The sequence below is a fragment of the Triticum urartu genome, chromosome 3 (assembly GCF_003073215.2).
Source record: "Triticum urartu cultivar G1812 chromosome 3, Tu2.1, whole genome shotgun sequence".
In the NCBI taxonomy this organism is placed as follows: Eukaryota; Viridiplantae; Streptophyta; class Magnoliopsida; order Poales; family Poaceae; genus Triticum; species Triticum urartu.
This window is the reverse complement of record NC_053024.1, coordinates 582,242,953-582,262,842: the sequence shown is the minus strand read 5'-3', so window position 1 is coordinate 582,262,842 and position 19,890 is coordinate 582,242,953. Positions and strand designations below refer to the sequence as shown.

The window sequence follows — 19,890 nt, the reverse complement described above, 5'->3', positions numbered from 1 at the left end:
TCCAAGTACTTCATAGAAGATTTTGAACACAAAGCTAGTGTCCGGCTCTGCAAAATAAGTTTCCACATATTGCCATAGAGAGAATAATATTTACACAAATCTAATCTGTTGACGTATTCCGTAGCGTGACATCACACCACGGCCAGGTCTTTATTCGAATCGTTTTACTGTCCCACCATAGCGCGTTTAGCGAGGCGGTTTCCTCGGCACGTCTTGTCAAAGCAGAGATCGTGTCCCCCTATTCCGGGATTCTCATCAATGCGGGCGTGGGTAACCCAACCGCTCCATTGATTACGGCGCTTGGGAGATAAGCGAGTTTTACCAGGCTGGTGGGGACGCATAGTCGCGTCCGCCCATATAAGGGGATAAGGATCCACCTTTTCATCCACGCCTTCTTCCTTCTTTGCCTATCCATTTCCGTGCACTCGAGCTCCAGCACCCAAGTCCGCACACCCCACCTCAACCTTCTCCAGCCATGTCCGGAGCAGGAGGCAAGTGGATGGTCTCCTCCGTCACGGAGGGACACATCAAAAAACTGAGGAAGGCCGGATACTTGTCTAACGACATTGCGCACCGGCTTCCCGAAGAGGGGCAGCTCATCCCCACCCCTAGGCCCCATGAGAGGGTGGTGTTCCTCTCCCATTTCCTCCGTGGACTGGGCTTCCCTCTCCACCCATTTGTCCCGGGGCTCATGTTCTACTATGGCCTGGATTTCCATGATCTGGCCCCAAACTTTGTCCTCAACATCTCGGCGTTTATCGTCGTGTGCGAGGCTTTCCTCTGCATCCGCCCCCATTTCGTCCTATGGCTCAAGACTTTCAATGTCAAGCCGAAGGTGGTGCGCGGCACCCAGGCCGAGTGCGGAGGCGCCATGGTGGGCAAGATGCCCAACATCCTATGGTTCGAGGGCTCCTTCATGGAGACCCTAAAGGGGTGACAATCGGGGTGGTTTTACATCACCGAGCCACGCGACCCTGAATGGGTCGTAGCCCCCGAGTTCCGATCCGGACCCCCTACGCGGCTCACCTTCTGGAAAGAGACGGGCCTGTCGTGGGGTAAAAAAGGAGAGCTTACCAGACTCCAAACATGCGTCCAGACCCTGGTGGACAAGAAGCTCAAACTTGTCAACGTAGTCCAGGTTATGCTCATCCACCGGATCCTCCCGTGTCAACAACGGGCTTTCAACCTGTGGGAGTTCGACTCGGCGCAGCACCAAACTCTGAGCAGGCTCTTTGACACGACGTACGAAGATACCTGGAAGGTGCTTTTCAAGGGCGCCGAGGCCCCCACATCCGCTACCGAGGATCGCGGATTCAGCACACAGCGTCATGCTAGTGCGGTAAGCTGTTTTTACCTTTTACAGGGTATCAGTTTTTCATAGTTTGACTCCATGCGGGATCTAAGCTCCCTTACCTTTGACAGGATTGGCAGGAGACGTCCGGACAGATCAACTGTCCGGCTCCTTTGCCCGAAGGCCCAGCGGACGCTCGCTTGGTGAAGCTGCTAGTTCCGGCACCCTATGTGGTGCCAGAGAAGAAGGCCAAGAAGAAGGCCACGGGGACTCGAAAGAGTGCCCGGCGCCAGGAGGTGTCGGATTCATCATCCGACGACTCCAAGACGCACTCCTCCCATGAAGACGAGGAGGAGGAAGAAGAGACCTCCCCCCCTCCAGCGGGGGGAGGGAAGAAAAGGAAGGCCGCCCCAACTGGGGAGGCCGAAGGGTCCAAGAAGGGGAAGACCCTTCCTCCGGACTACTCCACCAACACCGACGACGGTGAAGAGGAGTGGCCGCACAGGGCCAAGCCCCTGGCGAGATCGTAAGTATTCGGACACCAGAGCAATTCATAGTGTTCCTTTCTTGCACAGCTCCTCCTTACGCCGAATATGACTATGCAGTCCGCCCAAGGCCGGGCTCGACGAGTCGTCGAGTGGCTCCCTGGATTCGTCGGATGTGAATTTGCTTCCGACGGCTACCTCCCCCCACCCTACGGACGACACCGAAGTGGTGTCCCAACAGGTTCCAAGCCAGGAGGAGGTGGTCCTCGAGGCGCCGCAAGGCGACCTCCCGGACTCCAGGCGTAAAGGGGGTAGAACCCCCAAGGGCTCCAAGTCCGGCCTTGAGCCGGACACCGCGCAGGAACCTTCAACGGTTCCGTACTCCGGTAGGAAGCCTCCTTCCAAGAGGAGCAAGCCTACCGAGCCGGTGACCTCCATCCAACCGGAGGCACCGGACAATTTGTGGAGGTTCTTAACGGCGCCTCCGTCGACGAGGAGCACCGCACTATTATGAGTGCGGTGATCCAGAAGGTTCAGTCCGCCAAGAGCGGACTGACTGAAGCCTGTGACAGCCTTCTAAGAGGCTTTGAGGTAAGTAAAGAATATGTAAAAATATTACCGCATAGACAGTAGCCCCTGATGCTCTGTTCGGCGTTCGGAAAGAAAAGCCGAATAGAGGATCTAATAACATTCGTAGGAGTCTAACATAATCAAGTCAATATGCGTATGCAGGCTTCGCTGCTGGCCTCCGCCGCACTGACTGCGGAGGTGGATACGCTGAAGCAAAACCTCGCGTGGTCCGAGAACGAGCTCGGCCATGCCAAGAGGCAACTCGAGGAGAAGGAAGCTAAGTAATACCTTGCGCCAGTATATAGAGAAGATGTGGTTGCAAAAAATGACAGGATCAATGTGCTATTATAGGGGCCACGACCGAGGTGGCGACCCTTAAGAAAGCGCTGTCCGAGGCCGAAAACAGAGCGGCCGCGGAGCGCACAGTGAGAGGGAAGCAGGAGGCACGGGTGGAGGAGGTGCAGAAAGAGCTCCAGGCTCTAGTGAAAAAACACGAGAGTTTGGAGCTTGACTCAAAGACGCAAGCGTCCGAGCTTGCGGCAGCCCTCGAAAGCGCGAAGTCTGCCAAGGCCGAAGCCCAGAAAGCCCTCCAAGAAATTGAAGCGATGAAGAAGATAGCGGTGGGTAAGGCATTCATTATGCAAAGCAAGCACATGAAAGTGAATTACTTGTTACTTACCCGAGTCTGGAGCTCTCCAGGAGCATCCGCAGATTTGCCCCGCAGTGCTCTGATGCCGCCGCCTACTATCGAGCCGAGGAGGGGAGCTCGACGGAGAAGGTGTTCTGGTCTCAGTATGCTGAGGCCGGACACCTGGTGCCTTTGAGCGACCAGCTGAAGCAAATGGTCGAGCTCCACAAGGTGGCCGAACAGGCCATAAAGGGCCTCATAGTTCGGCTTTGGCCTGGAGAGGCTCTACCTGGGAGCTACTTCGGGCTGGTGAGGCGGCTGGTGGATGCCTGTCCATGGCTTGAAGTAATCAAGCGCTCCATCTGCATCGAAGGTGCCCGTAGGGCGCTTGCCCGTGCTAAAGTGTACTGGGGCAAGATGGATGCGGAGAAGCTGGTGAAGGACGGGCCGCCGCCGGGCAAGGAGCATCACGTCCCGGAAGCGTATTATGAGGGCGTCCTGAAGGGTGCCTACCTTATAGCGGATGAATGCTCCAGAGATGTAATTTTTGAGTAAACTCGCATTTGTGATCCTGTACGCTGAAAACTTGTTCATATGCGCTAAGCAACGCTTTTGAATTTAAAATATTACCTTATGTGCGGCCTTTTATCAAATTTGAGAGATGGCGAGTCATCGGCTTCTGCCCCCATGCCACGAGTGCTGGGGTGTTCGGGATAAACATGAGCGCTCTTTTTCCCATTCTTGGTTCCTTCGAGGGAGGCGCTCAACACAAGGAACAAGGCAATCGGACTATAATGCTTGTGAAAGGGCATTTCCCTACTTTATGTTTTGGATGATGATGACAACCCTTTGTGGTCTAACCGTATGCTATATGTTTCAGGTTCTCAATGCTTAGGCCTACATCGGATTGCTATTGCCTCTCGAAGGAAAAGATCGAAGACGTGTCCTCTACGCTTTTATTTTCTTTGGTCGTAGAGTACCCGTACTATCAAGAGGGAATCCTCATTAGGAAGCTCTGGGGGAATTAGTTCATGTACACTTTCCTCCCCTTTCTTTGTCTTCCTCAGTTGCGTGAGAGAGAGTTTCCCCCTGTCTTTCCCTCTTGTTTCTGCTCTTCCCAGCGGTTGTACCGCTCCCTGGAGCGGTTGTACCGCTGGACCTTGACGCTCTCCAACTTCTACCGAGCGGTTGTACCGCTGCCTCCGGGCGGTGGTACCGCCACCTTGCTCAACAAAGGCTAGGACGGTGGTTCCGGCCATGCACCGCTCAAGTACCGCTCAAGGCTCTGTTTTGATGCGGTTCTCGGGCGGTGGTGGCCCGGTTGATCCGGTCGATCCTCGTTGACCGGTACCACCGGTGGTCTGAGCGGTTTTTCCGCTCAGAACTTTGCCGTCCAAGAGCTCAGGGCCATGCGGTTGTTCCGGGCTTGCACCGCTCAAGTACCGGTATCGTCTCTGTTTTGAGGCGGTAGTTGTGCGGTGGCTGGGCGGTTGGTCCAGTCATTCTCTTAACCAGTTCCACCGCCTAGTGGCCCGGTTGTACCGCTTGGTAGGGTTCGGCAGCTACACCGTGAGTCCCGGTTGTACCAGGACAAGGACCGGTTGTACCGCTGCGGGGCTGAAAATGCAGCAACGGCTGGATTTTTAGGGTTATTATATAAGAGTGTTTCTCCCACCTACCACTCTCACCTTTGACCTCTCTCACCCCACCATTAATGCACTTCAAGCTCTCTTGCCCGATCTCTCTCTCTAGCCACTCAAACTTGTTGATTTGCTAGGGATTGAAGGAGGAGACCTAGATCTACACTTCCACCAAAGGATATTTGCTTCCCCCATAGTTTCTTGTGTGGATTTTGTTACTCTTGGGTGTTTGAGCACCCTAGACGGTTGAGGTCACCTCGGAGCCATATTCCATTGTGGTGAAGCTTCGTGGTTTTGTTAGGAGCCTCCAATTAAGTTGTGGAGAGAGCCCCAACCTTGTTTGTAAAGGTTCGTTCGCCGCCTTCAAGGGCACCAATAGTGGAATCACGGCATCTCGCATTGTGTGAGGGCGTGAGGAGAATACGGTGGCCCTAGTGGCTTCTTGGGGAGCATTGTGCCTCCACACCGCTCCAACGGAGACGTACTTCCTCTCAAAGGAAGGAACTTCGGCAACACATCCTCGTCTCCACCGTCTCCACTCTTGGTTATCTCGTGCCCTTACTTGAGCAAGCTTATTTGTTTCATATCTCTTGCTTGCTTGTGTTCCTATCCTTGTTGCATCATATAGGTTGCTCACTTAGTTGCATATCTAGACAACCTACTTTGATGCAAAGTTTAAATTGTTAAAGAAAAGCTAAAAATCGTTAGTTGCCTATTCACCCCCCTCTAGTCAACCATATCGATCCTTTCAATTGGTATCAGAGCCTCGTCTCTTTATTAAGGACTTTACCGTCCAAAGAGTATGGTTGATACCGTAGATGGTGTGGAGGAACACTCCGTTGTGAATCCTATCTCGTCTACGGGCGATGGGGGAACCTCGATCTCTAGTGAGGAGTTAAATGTGGCCTTGGAGACATTGAAAACCTCCATGACGACCGAAGTTGAGAGCATGTTTACTAAATTTCTTGAGGGGCTTAAACTATCCACCGCACCGTTGAAAGTGGGTGATCCCGCCAACAAGGTGACGGATGCTATCCCCGACAAGGGGGAAGCTAGTAGTGAAAAGGCTCCTTCTTCTAGTGGTAAGAAGGGCACCGACATCTTTGCCCATGTGGAACCACCACTTGTTTATGGTGGACCGATTCCTTCCACTCATTTGAATCATGCCAGTCCTCCTCCTAAGATTGTGAAAAATGAGGACTTTGATTCTTGGGTTTACCGTTTTAAATGTCATTTAAATCATGTGAACACTAACCTTTGGAGAATCATTGAAGAAGGTTTCTATCCACATGATCCAAGCAACTTCACTCCTCGAGAAGCCGCAGACAATCAATTCAATGAGAATGCTCTCTTCATCATTCAAGATGCAATTCCACCCGAAGACCTACCTCATCTTCGTCCCTTCACCTTGGCCAAGGACGCATGGCATTGTGTTGTCTCTCCCTACCGGGGAAGTGCAAGCATTCAATGCTCCAACTATGAAGTGGTACAAGATGAGGCCGATGAGTTTGCAATGAAAGAAGATGAAGAACCTCGTGAGCTTTATCGGAGAGTAACCAAACTCGCGGTCTCACTACGAGATCACGGGAGCAAGGACACGGATGACAATTGGATCAAGCGCAAATTCCTCAAGGCAATGATGCCCTATCACAAGGTCATGTCCTCCGTCATTCGTCAAAGACCGGACTTCCACACTTTGACCTCAAGCGAAGTGTTGGATGAGTTTGTGGCCATGAACATTTTGGACAAGACCGCCGACAATGCGGTGCTCCGTTCTCAATGGGCAAAGAAGCCTAACCTTGCATTGAAGGCCAAGCTCACCGTGGAAGAAGAAGAAGAGGAAGAAGAGGAGAGCAACCCCGAAGATACGAAGTATGCATATCATGAACACATGGCACTTGCTTCAAGGCAATTTTGGAGCAAGAAAAACTCGAGGCCAAACTTTAGCAAAAGCAACTCGAGTGGCACAAGGGGCAAGCAACGTGTAAGGACTTGCTACAATTGCGGCAACGTGAGTCATTTCGTTGCGGAATGCCCGTATGAGAAGAGGGAAGACAATGGTGGCAAGCTCATCCGAAAGGACAAGGCCAAGTCGTTCCCCAACAAGAACAACTTCACCAAGAAGAATCCTCCCAAGGCTTTGGTTGTGCAAGAAGAGTACAATGAGGATGATGACGATGATGAAGATGGTGAGTCGGTTGCCATGGCCTCCGTTGCCATTGCAACAACGTCACAGGTGTCTCTCTTTGACTCACCCAACAAGAGCATCACCGCCAAGTGCCTCATGGCTAAAGCCACCAACAAGGTAACCTCCAACATCAAAACTACCATCATTAATCATCCTTCCCCGACGGATAGCATTAATGAACTTGAGGGAGCTAATGTGGAGGCTAACGAGTTTGAGGCCTTTATGGGCAAGCTCAAGGGAAAATCCAAGAAGCACTTTGTTGCTCTCTTGGAACAACTTGGTGAAGCCAATGACATGATCAAGGATCACGAAGACACCATCTCTAAGATGGAAGGGCATAGTCGTGACTATGCCGATGAGATTTTGGATCTTTCCAATGCTCTTGAGGAAGAGCGTGGTCTTCGTTTGGCTCTTGAGGAGTCACACAACGTTGATCATGCTAAGTTAAAGAAAGATTATGATCATGTCCTCATTGTTTCTTATGTGCTAAATTCCGAGAAGGCCAAACTCGGGGTTGATCTTGCTAGACTCAAAGAGGAGTTTGATATACTTGACAAGGCCCACAAGGCCTTGAAGGGTATTCACGCTAGTCTCAAGGAGTCTCATGATCAACTCCAAGTGAAGCTAACTAAGGAGAAAGCAACTTTTCCTCATATGGTTTTAATTGATAATGCAAATGCTACTAACCCGTGTTGTGAGCATATACATCTTGTTGAGGAAAATGCGAAGTTGAAGGAGCAACTTGAGAGAGGTCTTGCGACTTTCATACAAGGCAAGAAGAACCTCAATGATCTCTTGATCGACCAAAAGGGAGGTGTGGCCAAGGAAGGGGTTGGGTACATGCCCGACTCCAAGAACAAGAAGAAGAATGACAAGACCAAACGACCTCCTCCCCTCATGCAAACCTTTGTGAGGGAGGGAGAGAGTGCCCCCGAGGAGAAGAAGAAGAACAATGTCAAGAAGGGCAATGTCACCCCTCTCAACAAAGCCGGTGATTTTAACCCTTCTTATGTGTTATGTCGTGCTAGTGATGGGCATGCTTATGCCAAATTTGTTGGTTCTCTTCATGAGTACATTGAATGGTCTATTTGGGTTCCTAAGACCCTTGTTACTAACATCAAAGGACCCATTACAAAATGGGTACCTAAAACCAAGCATTGATCTCTTGTAGGTGTTTGCTTCCGGTGGTGGATCATGGTTGCTCGATAGCGGAGCTACAAATCATATGACCGGAAGCAAGGACTTGGTGGTGGACGTGCACAAAGTTCCATCTATGCCCACCAATGTCGCGTGGGGTGACGCCTCATCTTCTAAGGTATTGGGACTTGGCAAGGTGGTCATCTCTCATGATCTCACGATCGAGAAGGTCATGCTTGTTGAGTCCCTTGCATACAATTTACTTTCCGTTCGTCAACTTGCTATCATGGGCTTTGCCACTTTCTTTGATATCGATACCGTGGCCCTCTTGTGGAGCAAGACTCTTAAAGTAGCTTTTGTTGGGCATGTCGAGAACGGTCTCTATGTGATTAACTTTTCAGAGCGACCCACTAAGACCGCGACATGCCTAATGGCTAAAGTTGATGTGGGATGGCTTTGGCATCGCCGTTTAGCCCATGTCAATATGAGATCTTTGCAAAGTCTCCTCAAGGGGGACCATGTCCGTGGACTAACGAATGTTAGCTTTGCTAAAGATCGTGCTTGCAGTGCCTGTATCGAAGGAAAGCTACATGAGAAGGCTCACCCTCCCACGACTATCATTTATTCAAAGAGGCCTTTGGAGCTCCTTCACATGGATCTCTTTGGGCCTCCATCCTTCGATAGTCTTGGAGGTAGGAAGTATTGCTTGGTGATTGTGGATGACTACTCAAGGTACACATGGGTGTATTTCTTCAAGAGGAAGAGCGAGACCCAACAAACCGTCATTGACTTTGCAAATGAAGCACAACGTCAACACAATGAAAAGATCTTGACAATAAGAAGTGACAACGGCACCGAGTTCAAGAACTACACCTTGGATGAATTTCTTAGTGATGAGGGAATCAAGCATCAATATTCCGCACCATACACCCCTCAACAAAACGGTGTTGCGGAGAGGAAGAACCGGACGTTGATGGATGCGGCAAGGACCATGATGGCGGAGTTCAAGTCTCCGTACAACTTTTGGGCCGAAGCCATCAACACCGCATGTCATGCATCCAATTGGCTCTATCTCCGCAAGGGCTTGAACAAGACTTCATACGAGATACTCACCGGTAACAAGCCCAACCTCAAGTACTTCCGGGTATTCGGGTGTAAGTGTTTCATTCTGAAGAAAGGTGCTCAGTTGTCTAAATTTGAGGCTAGAGCTTATGAGGGAATATTTGTTGGCTATGCTACAAACTCTCATGCTTACCGTGTCCTCAATAAATCCACGGGACTTATTGAGGAGATGTGTAACGTGGAGTTTGATGAGAATAACGGCTCCCAAGTGGAGCAAAGTGGCACTTGTGATGTAGGTGATGAAATTCCTCCCCAAGCCATAAGAAGAATGGGTGTTGGCTTTATCCTACCCATTGAGGAACCCCTTGTGGCCGAAGGAGAAGGACAAAGCTCCACTCAAGTGGAGCCATCATCAACCCAAGGCCCACACGCTTCCGAAGAACAACATGGAGGCTCTCATCCTCAAGAACATGACCAAGGGCAAGATCATACTCAAGACGGTGTGGACACACCAAGTGATGCCCAAGGTCAAGTTCTCTCCCCCGAGCAAGTTCAAGATCAAGAACAAGTTCATGACGGCGCTCAAGATGATCAAGTAACCGCTCCTCAACTCACCACCGAGGAGGAATTAGAGCGTCGTACCGCCAAGGTTGCTTCCAAGCTCTCCACCAAGGATCATCTCATGACGAATGTGCTTGGAAGCTTAAGAAAGGGGGTAAGCACTCGTAGACAATTAGCAAATTATTGTGAGCATCACGCGTTTGTCTCTTGTGTGGAACCCCACAAGGTCTATGAAGCGCTAGAAGATCCGGACTGGCTCAACGCCATGCATGAAGAACTCAACAACTTCGAGTGCAACAAAGTGTGGAGATTAGTGCCAAGACCAACCGGGAATCACAATGTCATAGGAACCAAGTGGATATTTAAGAACAAGCAAGATGCCCATGGGATTATCATTCGCAACAAGGCTCGTCTGGTAGCACAAGGCTACTCCCAAGTCGAGAGTATCGACTACGGTGAAACCTTTGCTCCCGTTGCTCGTCTTGAATACATTCGCATGTTGATTGCATATGCTTCTCATCATAACTTTAAGTTACAACAAATGGATGTGAAGAGTGCTTTTCTTAATGGTCCCATTAATGAATTGGTTTACGTCAAGCAACCCCCCGGGTTCGAGGATCCCTACTTTCCCGATCATGTGTATCAACTCGATAAGGCACTCTATGGCCTTAAACAAGCCCCACGTGCGTGGTATGACCACCTTACCGAGTTGTTACAAGACCGTGGTTTTGAAGTTGGGCTAATCGACCCCACTCTTTTTACTAAGAAGGTCAAAGGGGAGTTGTTTGTGTGCCAATTATATGTTGATGATATTATCTTTGGTTCTCTTAACAAAGCTTTCAATGAGGAATTTGCCGCTCTCATGACCTCAAAGTTCGAGATGTCCTCCATGGGAGAGTTGAAGTTCTTTCTAGGGTTCGAAGTGAAGCAAAGAAGAGAAGGAACCTTCATCAATCAATCCAAATACACTCAAGACATGCTCAAGAGATTCAAGCTAAGTGACGTCAAGCCGGCTTCCACTCCAATGCCCACCAAGTGCCAACTTGACTTAGATCCCAATGGTAAAGTGGTGGATCAAAAGGTATATCGTTCCATGATTGGATCCTTGCTTTACCTTTGTGCATCTAGACCGGACATCATGTTGAGTGTGGGAATTTGTGCACGGTTTCAAGCCGCACCTAAGGAAAGTCACTATGTGGCGGTCAAACGAATCTTTCGATATTTGGCTCATACCCCAAACTTTGGCTTATGGTACCTAAGAGGATCAAACTTCAAGCTTGTAGGGTACTCGGATTCCGATTGGTCGGCAGACAAAGTGGATAGGAAGTCCACTTCCAGAGGGTGCCAATTCCTTGGTTTCTCTTTGGTAAGTTGGTCTTCCAAAAAGCAAAGTTGTGTGTCTCTCTCGTCCACTGAGGCGGAGTATGTTGCCGCCGGTAGTTGTTGTGCTCAACTCCTATGGATGAGGCAAACTTTAAAGGATTACGGTGTCACTTGTGACAAAGTGCCTCTTTGGTGTGACAATGAAAGTGCCATCAAGATCTCTCTCAACCCGGTGCAACACTTCAAGACGAAGCATATTGAGATCCGGTATCACTTCATTCGGGATCACATTAGGTGAGGAGAGATCGAGCTCAACTATGTCAACACTCATGATAACCTTGCAGATATCTTCACGAAGCCCTTGGATGAAACAAGATTTCGCGAGTTAAGGCATGAGCTAAATATCATTGATTCGAGCAATGTTGCTTGAACTCTTGCACACCCCACCGTACTCAACATGTTGTCTTATTTAGATGTAGGCATGAACATAGGGGGAGTGATGTTCTCTCAATGAACTCTCCCTCCCCCCATTATGCATAAATTGATCGAGTCTTTCACATTAGCCATGTTTGATGGTACTTGTGCTTCAAAGACGAGTTTTGGTCATGGACCCAAGGATAATTCTTCGCGGTGCCATACCAATTGACTCAAACATAGGTGGCCTCGGCCACCGTCCTCTCTTCGGGAGGTTGGAGTTAGCCTTGTTGTTCTCGTGTTGTTTTCTCTTGTTCTGTCTTTGCTCTTTGTGTTGGGTTCTCCTAGGGTGTTGCTTCTCTCCTGTTTTGCGCCCCTTCTTCCTCCCTTCGGATTGCACTCATTTGATCTTGGCTTGGTCATAGGTGGTCGGGCGGTACAACCGGTATCACGGGAGGTTCTACCGCTGGTACCGGTTTGTGTCGTCCCAATGGGTCTCCGTTCGGTGCTTGGGCGGTTCCACCGCTCAAACCCACGGTAACCTACATCCGGTACTACCGGTTGACGCCGTGCGGTACTACCGCTGCCTCCCAGGCACCGAAACTATTGCCTCCAACCACCGGTCTGTACCAAACAAGTGGTACAACCGCTCCCCTAAGCGGTTCTACCGGGGCGTGTCTACGGGCCTATATATACTCAACGGGGCTGAAGGGTTGTCTTTTTCCCTTCGTTCTCGTTCCTCTTCTCTTTGCCCTAGCCGCCGGCCATCTCAACCCCTGCCCCGGAGTGCGTCTCGCGCTTCGGATCCTTGGCTCTCCGTGGATTCTCTCCATGGAGGCCTCCCGATCACTTCCCATGGATGGTGGTAATGCCTCGTATTCTTTACTTCTAGATCTTTCTAGGGTTCTTCCTTGTCTAAGGCATTACTTAACTTTTTGCGTTTAGTGTTCGAACTATGGTATAGAAGAGATCTTTGTTAGCCTCCTGTCTTGTTTGCAGCACTTAAAATTCGGAATATTACTTGTGTGATTTGTATGCCTCGGTTAGATCTATCTTCCCTGGTAGTGCCACTGTCAGCGGTTCTACCGCCCCTACGGGCGGTACAACCGCTGGAGCGGTACTACCGGCGGAAGACCCGGTTCAACCAGAGTATATCAACCACAAAGCACTGTTCTATCTTCTCTGGTGTTGCAACTTGTTCCTTTTCTGCTAGTGGGTGCAATCCTCTCATCCTTGTTGGGTTTTTGTGTGTTCTTTTCGTGTGTGTATTCAGGTGGCTCTAGTTCTCGCTCTGCTCCTCACAAGACCAAGAAGAGGGCACGAAGGACCTTGCGCCCAGTTGTGTCTGATGATGAAGAAGAAGTTGTGATTCCCACCAAGCCCACTCACCGTGAAAAGTCTGCAGCTGCTAAGAAACGTGTGGTTATGCCATTGCATCGTTGGAAAGCCAAGGATTGGGAAGCCTTCCGATCAAAGAATCCGTATGAGGTTCCCATTGCTCCCCGTTGGAGCACCGTTCAGTTTCGGAATGAGATGCAAGTGCGGATTGTTCATGAACTCTTTGAGCACAATAAGAACAGATATGCCAAGCAGTGGACAATTGATCTTGACCATTGGAGGAACAACATGGAGTATTTTGGTGAGGCGCTGGCTCTCTGCGAGGAGTTTGATCTTGTCAAGCTCATGTCAGTCAACTGTGACTTTGATGTTCAACTCATCCATCAGTTCTATGCCACGGTTCATTTTGGAGAAGATGATGCGCGCACTCTCACCTTCATGTGTCGCGATGAATTGTTTCACGTTCCCTGGAGGGCATTCTGCAATGCTATTGGGTACGAGGATACCGGTCTGGAAGGAAGGGGTGGCATTCGTCCTCATGATTTTCCTGAGTCCATGCCTAAGGAGAAGCTTGCCCCTCTATACATTCGGGGCCGTGGGATTATTGGAGAATCCAAGGATTTGGAGAAGGTCTATGACATCATGCACCGTGTGTTCCGCAATGTGCTCTTGCCCAAGGTGGGCAATCAAGATGAGATTCATGGTTATCTGGTTGATTTGATGGTTGGTATGAAGACCTTGGTGGGGACAGGAGCAACGTTTGATGTGGCATGAGATGTACAACATGGTCATCTACCGTAAAGTCCCAATCTATGCCCCGTTTGTCATGTGCCTTCTGAACTCTGTGTGGGCTGTTCGTCGTCTTGGAGAGCTCCTCACTTCTCCAGACAACCTCACTGTTCATGAGGTCAAGCTCCTTAAGAAGAAGAAGCATGCCGAGCCTCACTTCCCTGAAAATGCTCCTGAGGATGTCTATGCTACTTCTGACGATGAGGACTTTGAGCTGGAGCCAGGGGCCAAGCCTTCGTGGGTGGCCAAACTTACTGCCAAGGTGAAGAAGACCTTTTGTCTCCAGGCTGACATCCAGAAAAAGATGTATGAGGCACATGTCAATGAGAAGCTTGCACGGCGTCGCCAAATTGCAATGATGAGGCACCTCAACATGCCGGTTCAGAGTGGCTCTGAGAAGAGCATCACCCCAGAGGAGCGTTGGATTTCTACCCATAGCACCTGGACTGATGATGAAGCCCCTCCCCAGCCATCCTCCTCGTTTGCAGCAGCTGACAATGTCATGGAAGAATCTGATCACGACGACGATGACGACTCTAATGATGAGGATCCAGATGCGACCGAGGAGTTAGAGGAGGACGCCTGAGCTTTGGGACACTAGCTTCGCTCTTTTCCTTTTTGGTGTCTTAATGCCAAAGGGGGAGAGAGTTCTATAGGTCTCGGGGATTTTCTTGTTTTTGTTCGTGGACTTGTTTCGTTCCTTGCTGTGTGTGAGACTTATGTTACTTCTTTTACCTTTCCATTCATCGGCCTTTATCATTATTATTGCACTCTAAGTATTATATTATTTCTCCTTTTGTGCTTAGAGTGGTGAGTCTATAAAATCTAGGGGGAGTCTAGTCCTGAAAGTGTGCCCACGCTTTCTAACAGCTAGTTCCTGTTGGGGAACACATTCAGGGGGAGTTCCGTCTAGATTTCATTGACTTATCTCTTGCAAATCGTGTTGTTGTCATCATCCACCAAAAAGGGGGAGATTGAAAGGGCATTTCCCTACTTTATGTTCTCAATGCTTAGGCCTACATCGGATTGCTATTGCCTCTCGAAGGAAAAGATCGAAGGCGTGTCCTCTACGCTTTTATTTTCTTTGGTCGTAGAGTACTCGTACTATCAAGAGGGAATCCTCATTAGGAAGCTCTGGGGGAATCAGTTTATGTACACTTTCCTCCCCTTTCTTTGTCTTCCTCAGTTGCGTGAGAGAGAGTTTCCCCCTGTCTTTCCCTCTTGTTTCTGCTCTTCCCAGCGGTTGTACCGCTGGACCTTGACGCTCTCCAACTTCTACCGAGCGGTTGTACCGCTGCCTCCGGGCGGTGGTACCGCCACCTTTCTCAACAAAGGCTAGGACGGTGGTTCCGGCCATGCACCGCCTAAGTACCACTCAAGGCTCTGTTTTGATGCGGTTCTCGGGCGGTGGTGGCCCGGTTGATCCAGTCGATCCTCGTTGACCGGTACCACCGGTGGTCTGAGCGGTTCTTCCGCTCAGAACTTCGCCGTCCAAGAGCTCAGGGCCATGCGGTTGTTCCGGGCTTGCACCGCTCAAGTACCGGTCTCGTCTCTGTTTTGAGGCGGTAGTTGTGCGGTGGCTGGGCGGTTGGTCCGGTCATTCTCTTAACCGGTTCCACCGCCTAGTGGCCCGGTTGTACCGCTTGGTAGGGTTCGGCAGCTACACCGTGAGTCCCGGTTGTACCGGGACAAGGACCGGTTGTACCGCTGCGGGGCTGAAAACGCAACAACGGCTGGATTTTTAGGGTTACTATATAAGAGTGTTTCTCCCACCTACCACTCTCACCTTTGACCTCTCTCACTCCACCATTAATGCACTTCAAGCTCTCTTGCCCGATCTCTCTCTCTAGCCACTCAAACTTGTTGATTTGCTAGGGATTGAAGGAGGAGACCTAGATCTACACTTCCACCAAAGGATATTTGCTTCCCCCATAGTTTCTTGTGTGGATTTTGTTACTCTTGGGTGTTTGAGCACCCTAGACGGTTGAGGTCACCTCGGAGCCATATTCCATTGCGGTGAAGCTTCGTGGTTTTGTTGGGAGCCTCCAATTAAGTTGTGGAGAGAGCCCCAACCTTGTTTGTAAAGGTTCGGTTGCCGCCTTCAAGGGCACCAATAGTGGAATCACGGCATCTCGCATTGTGTGAGGGCGCGAGGAGAATACGGTGGCCCTAGTGGCTTCTTGGGGAGCATTGTGCCTCCACACCGCTCCAACGGAGACGTACTTCCTCTCAAAGGGAAGGAACTTCGGCAACACATCCTCGTCTCCACCGCCTCCACTCTTGGTTATCTCGTGCCCTTACTTGAGCAAGCTTATTTGTTTCATATCTCTTGCTTGCTTGTGTTCCTATCCTTGTTGCATCATATAGGTTGCTCACTTAGTTGCATATCTAGACAACCTACTTTGATGCAAAGTTTAAATTGTTAAAGAAAATATAAAAATTGTTAGTTGCCTATTCACCCCCCTCTAGTCAACCATATTGATCCTTTCAGCTTGAACACTCTCACTTAGCCATAGAATTCTATAATTTTAGATTTCGGCGAAGCCCCTAGTGTTCGGAAGACCGAGTTCGGGGCGCTATCCACTCCTAGGCCGGACAAAGCCGACTCCTTGCTCTAAGCAGCATGAGTCTTTAGGGACTCGAAAACCTGTCGAACAGCGACCAGCTCTCGCCTCATCATGACGGTCAGTTTTAGCTTTCTCTACTGAGGTGCTTAGCCCAGCTCAACTGGGGCACAATCGCAGTAGTTCTCCTAGTGCTACCTTAGCCGATATAACAGAACGTAAGGTACCAAAACATAGGAGCTGGGCAAACCCAACTATTGACCCAAGACATGATTCAGAGCCGATGCATATAATGCTATAAGTTCGGGGTGCCACACTTGTGAAAGTGTTTGGACTTCTCACACCGTATTGTGGGGTACTTAAGCCCCTGGCGTATTTGCCGTACCAAAGTGTATGGGTGCAACATGTCATTAATGAACATATATTCGTAAAAAGGAGTAATGCAATAATAGACGGAAGCTATGCATTATTTATTTAAAAAAGCTGCGATCAAAGTAGAACGATACAAATAGTGCAATAGGAAAAAGATGGGACTATTTAAGACGTCCTTTCCAGGGGCGAGCTGTGGAATGGTATGTGAAACAGGTATACTGCTCGTTATAGAGACCACCTTAGAGTTCCATAGTGCGGCGTAGCTTTCTGCTTCCCTGGTTGTATCGTTTGTGCGGCAATTGTACTGTCGGACAAGCCTTCCGAAGAATGGAGTCCTGAAAATGAGAGAAAATTAAGAAATCGACAGCCCCTAGTGCGGTTTAAGTCGCATTTCGGGCGTGCCGTGATAGTGCCCCTCCCCCTGTGCCCATGGTATTTCTAGAGCGTAGTTATGTACATGCAACATTGGTTTCGCAAGTTCGCGAGGGCTGGGGTTGGGGCCGCATTGCTACGCTTGCTCGGAACGTGCCAGGCGGTCTTGTTGTAGGTTACTCCGGGCGCGCTTGACGGTGTCCAGACGTTTGATGGCCGGACTGGAGAATTGCCTTGAGAGGCTGTTTTGTACTTCCGCTGCGATAGCCGCTGTATGGTCCTCCGTTCGGAGAGAGCGTTCGGTGTTTCCATTGACCGTGATGACTCCTCAAGGGCCTGGCATCTTGAGCTTGAGGTATGCATAGTGCGGCACCACATTGAACTTGGCAAATGCGGTTCGCCCGAGCAGTGCGTGATAGCCACTGCGGAACGGGACTATGTCGAAGATTAACTCCTCGCTTCGGAAATTATCCGGAGATCCGAAGACCACTTCAAGTGTAACTGAGCCTGTACAGTTGGCCTCTACACCTGGTATGACGCCTTTAAAGGTCGTTTTAGTGGGTTTAATCCTTGAGGGATCGATGCCCATTTTCCGCACTGTATCCTGGTAAAGCAGGTTCAGGCTGCTGCCGCCGTCCATAATGACTCTTGTGAGGTGAAATCCGTCAATAGTTGGGTCTAGAACCAATGCGGCGAATCCGCCATGACGAATGCTAGTGGGGTGGTCCCTTCGATCAAAAGTGATCGGGCAGGAAGACCATGGGTTGAACTTTGGGGTGACTGGCTCCATCGCGTATACGTCCCTTAGCGCACGCTTCCACTCCCTCTTGGGGACGTGGGTTGCGTATATCATGTTCACCTTTCGCACTTGTGGGGGAAAACCTTTCTGTCCACTGCTGCTCGGCGACCGGGGCTCCTCCTCATCATCGCTATGCAGCCCCTTGTCTCTACTTTCGGCATTTAACTTGCCTGCCTGCTTGAACACCCAACAATCCCTGTTGGTGTGATTGGCTGGTTTTTCGGCGGTGCCATGTATCTGGCATGAGCGGTCGAGTATTCGGTCCAAACTGGACAGGCCCGGAGTATTTCTTTTGAATGCCTTTTTCTGCTGACCGGGTTTAGAGCCTCTGAATCCGGCATTAACTGTCGTATCCTCAGCATTGTCGCCGTTAATGTGGCACTTTTGCTTGTTGCGACGCGACCTGCCACTGATGTCCTTGGTATCCGAATTACCAGGGCTCTTGGTCATGTTATTGCTGCGAGCTAGCCGGCTGTCTTCTCCTGCGCAAAAGCGGGTCATAAGTGTCGTGAGGGCTGCCATATATTTCGGCTTTTCCTGTCCTAGGTGCCGTGCAAGCCAATCGTCGTAGATGTTATGCTTGAAGGCTGCTAGGGCCTCTGCGTCCGGACAGTCAACGATTTGATTTTTCTTGGTTAGGAACCGTGTCCAGAATTGTCTGGCCGATTCCTCTGGCTGTTGAATTATGGGCTTAGGTCATCGGCGTCTGGTGGTCGCACATAAGTGCCCTGGAAATTGTCGAGGAATGCGGCTTCCAGGTCCTCCCAACAACCAATTGATTCTGCTGGAAAGCTGTTAAGCCAATGCCGAGCTGGTCCTTTAAGCTTGAGTGGGAGGTATTTGATGGCGTGTAGGTCATCACCGCGGGCCATGTGGATACGAAGGAGATAGTCCTTGATCCATACCGCGGGATCTGTTGTGCCATCATATGATTCGATGTTCACGGGTTTGAAACCCTCGGGGATTTGATGATCCATTACTTCATTTGTGAAGCATAGTGGGTGTGCGGCGCCTCTGTATTGGGCTATATCACGACGCAGCTCAAACGAGCTTTGTCTACTGTGTTCGGCCCGGCCGGATTTACTGTATCCGGAGTGACGATTACCGTCTCGTGCCATGGGGCGCCCACACGATCCATAGATCGATCTTTTTTGCCTTGCCTTGTCCTCCAATATATCTCGCAGGTCTAGCGCGTTTTCCCGTGCCTTGGTATTTTTTGAGCGGCGCCAGGGTGCGGCTGGAGTGGAGGGCCGAGAGGCCTCTCTCTCACGGCCACGGGGTGGCCGGTCGGCCGCATCGTGCGCTGGTGATGTAGGTTTAGGTGATTCCTCCTCTAATCGGGGTAGCAACCTGTGCTTTGGGTAGCTCTTGGAGGGGCGTTCGAGTTCATACTCTTCGGCCGCAAGGACTTCAGTCCATCTGTCGGCTAGCAAATCTTGATCAGCTCTAAGATGTTGCTGTTTTTTCTTGAGGCTTCTCGCCGTGGCCATAAGCCTGCGTTTGAAACGCTCTTGTTTGACGGGATCCTCCGGCACGACAAATTCGTCGTCGTTGAGGCTTGCCTCGTCTTCGGAGGGAGGCATATAATTATCGTCCTCGACCTCTCTGTCTGCCGCTCTCTCATGAGGGCTGGCTTCTCCATCCTCCTGTGCTGAATCTTGCTGGAGGTGGTTGTCTTCGGCACTGACCTGGGTGTTATTATCTCCTGTGCCGGAATCACCGTTTTTGCTTTGGCGGGATTTAGAGCGGCGCCGCTGACGCCGGCGCTTAGGCTGCTTCTTGGAGGGGTCATCCTCCGTTGTTCCATCGCCATTGCCTTCTTTTGGGGAGTCCACCATGTATATATCATACAACGAGGTGGCTTTCCAGTGCCCTATAGGCACTGGTTCTTGATCGTCTCCTGCATCGGCGTCCATACCGTCGATGTCTTCGGAGTCGAAGTCGAGCATGTCGGTTAAATCATCGACAGTGGCTACGAAGTGGGTGGTGGGTGGGCTTTGAATTTCTTCATCATCCGCATCCCAACCTTGCTGACCGTAGTCCGGCCAGGGCTCTCCTGATAAAGAGAGAGACTTTAGTGAATTCAGAATATCGCCAAAGGGCGAGTGCTGAAAGATGTCCGCGGCGGTGAACTCCATGATCGGCGCCCAATCGGGTTCGATCGGTAGGGGCGCGGAGGGCTCGGAGTCCGGAGAGGAGTCCGGCTCCTTGGAGTCACGGGCTTCGCAGAGAATAGGGCTGGTGTTCGGCTCGATCGCCGTAGGGATTGCAGCCCCCGAGGCGGTGTCCAACCACCCATCCTCGATTGGCGCAGTTGGCTCCGAATTAAGGGTCGGAGCTGATGCGGGTGCGGCCTC

The 19,890-nt window shown here is 50.5% G+C and overlaps 1 pseudogene; it reads right to left on the bottom strand.

Annotated features, from left to right (window-relative positions):
* The window catches only part of LOC125546982, a 35,219-nt pseudogene extending 22,424 nt beyond the window's left edge, over positions 1–12,795 (bottom strand).
* Between the last annotated feature and the right edge of the window lie 7,095 nt (positions 12,796–19,890).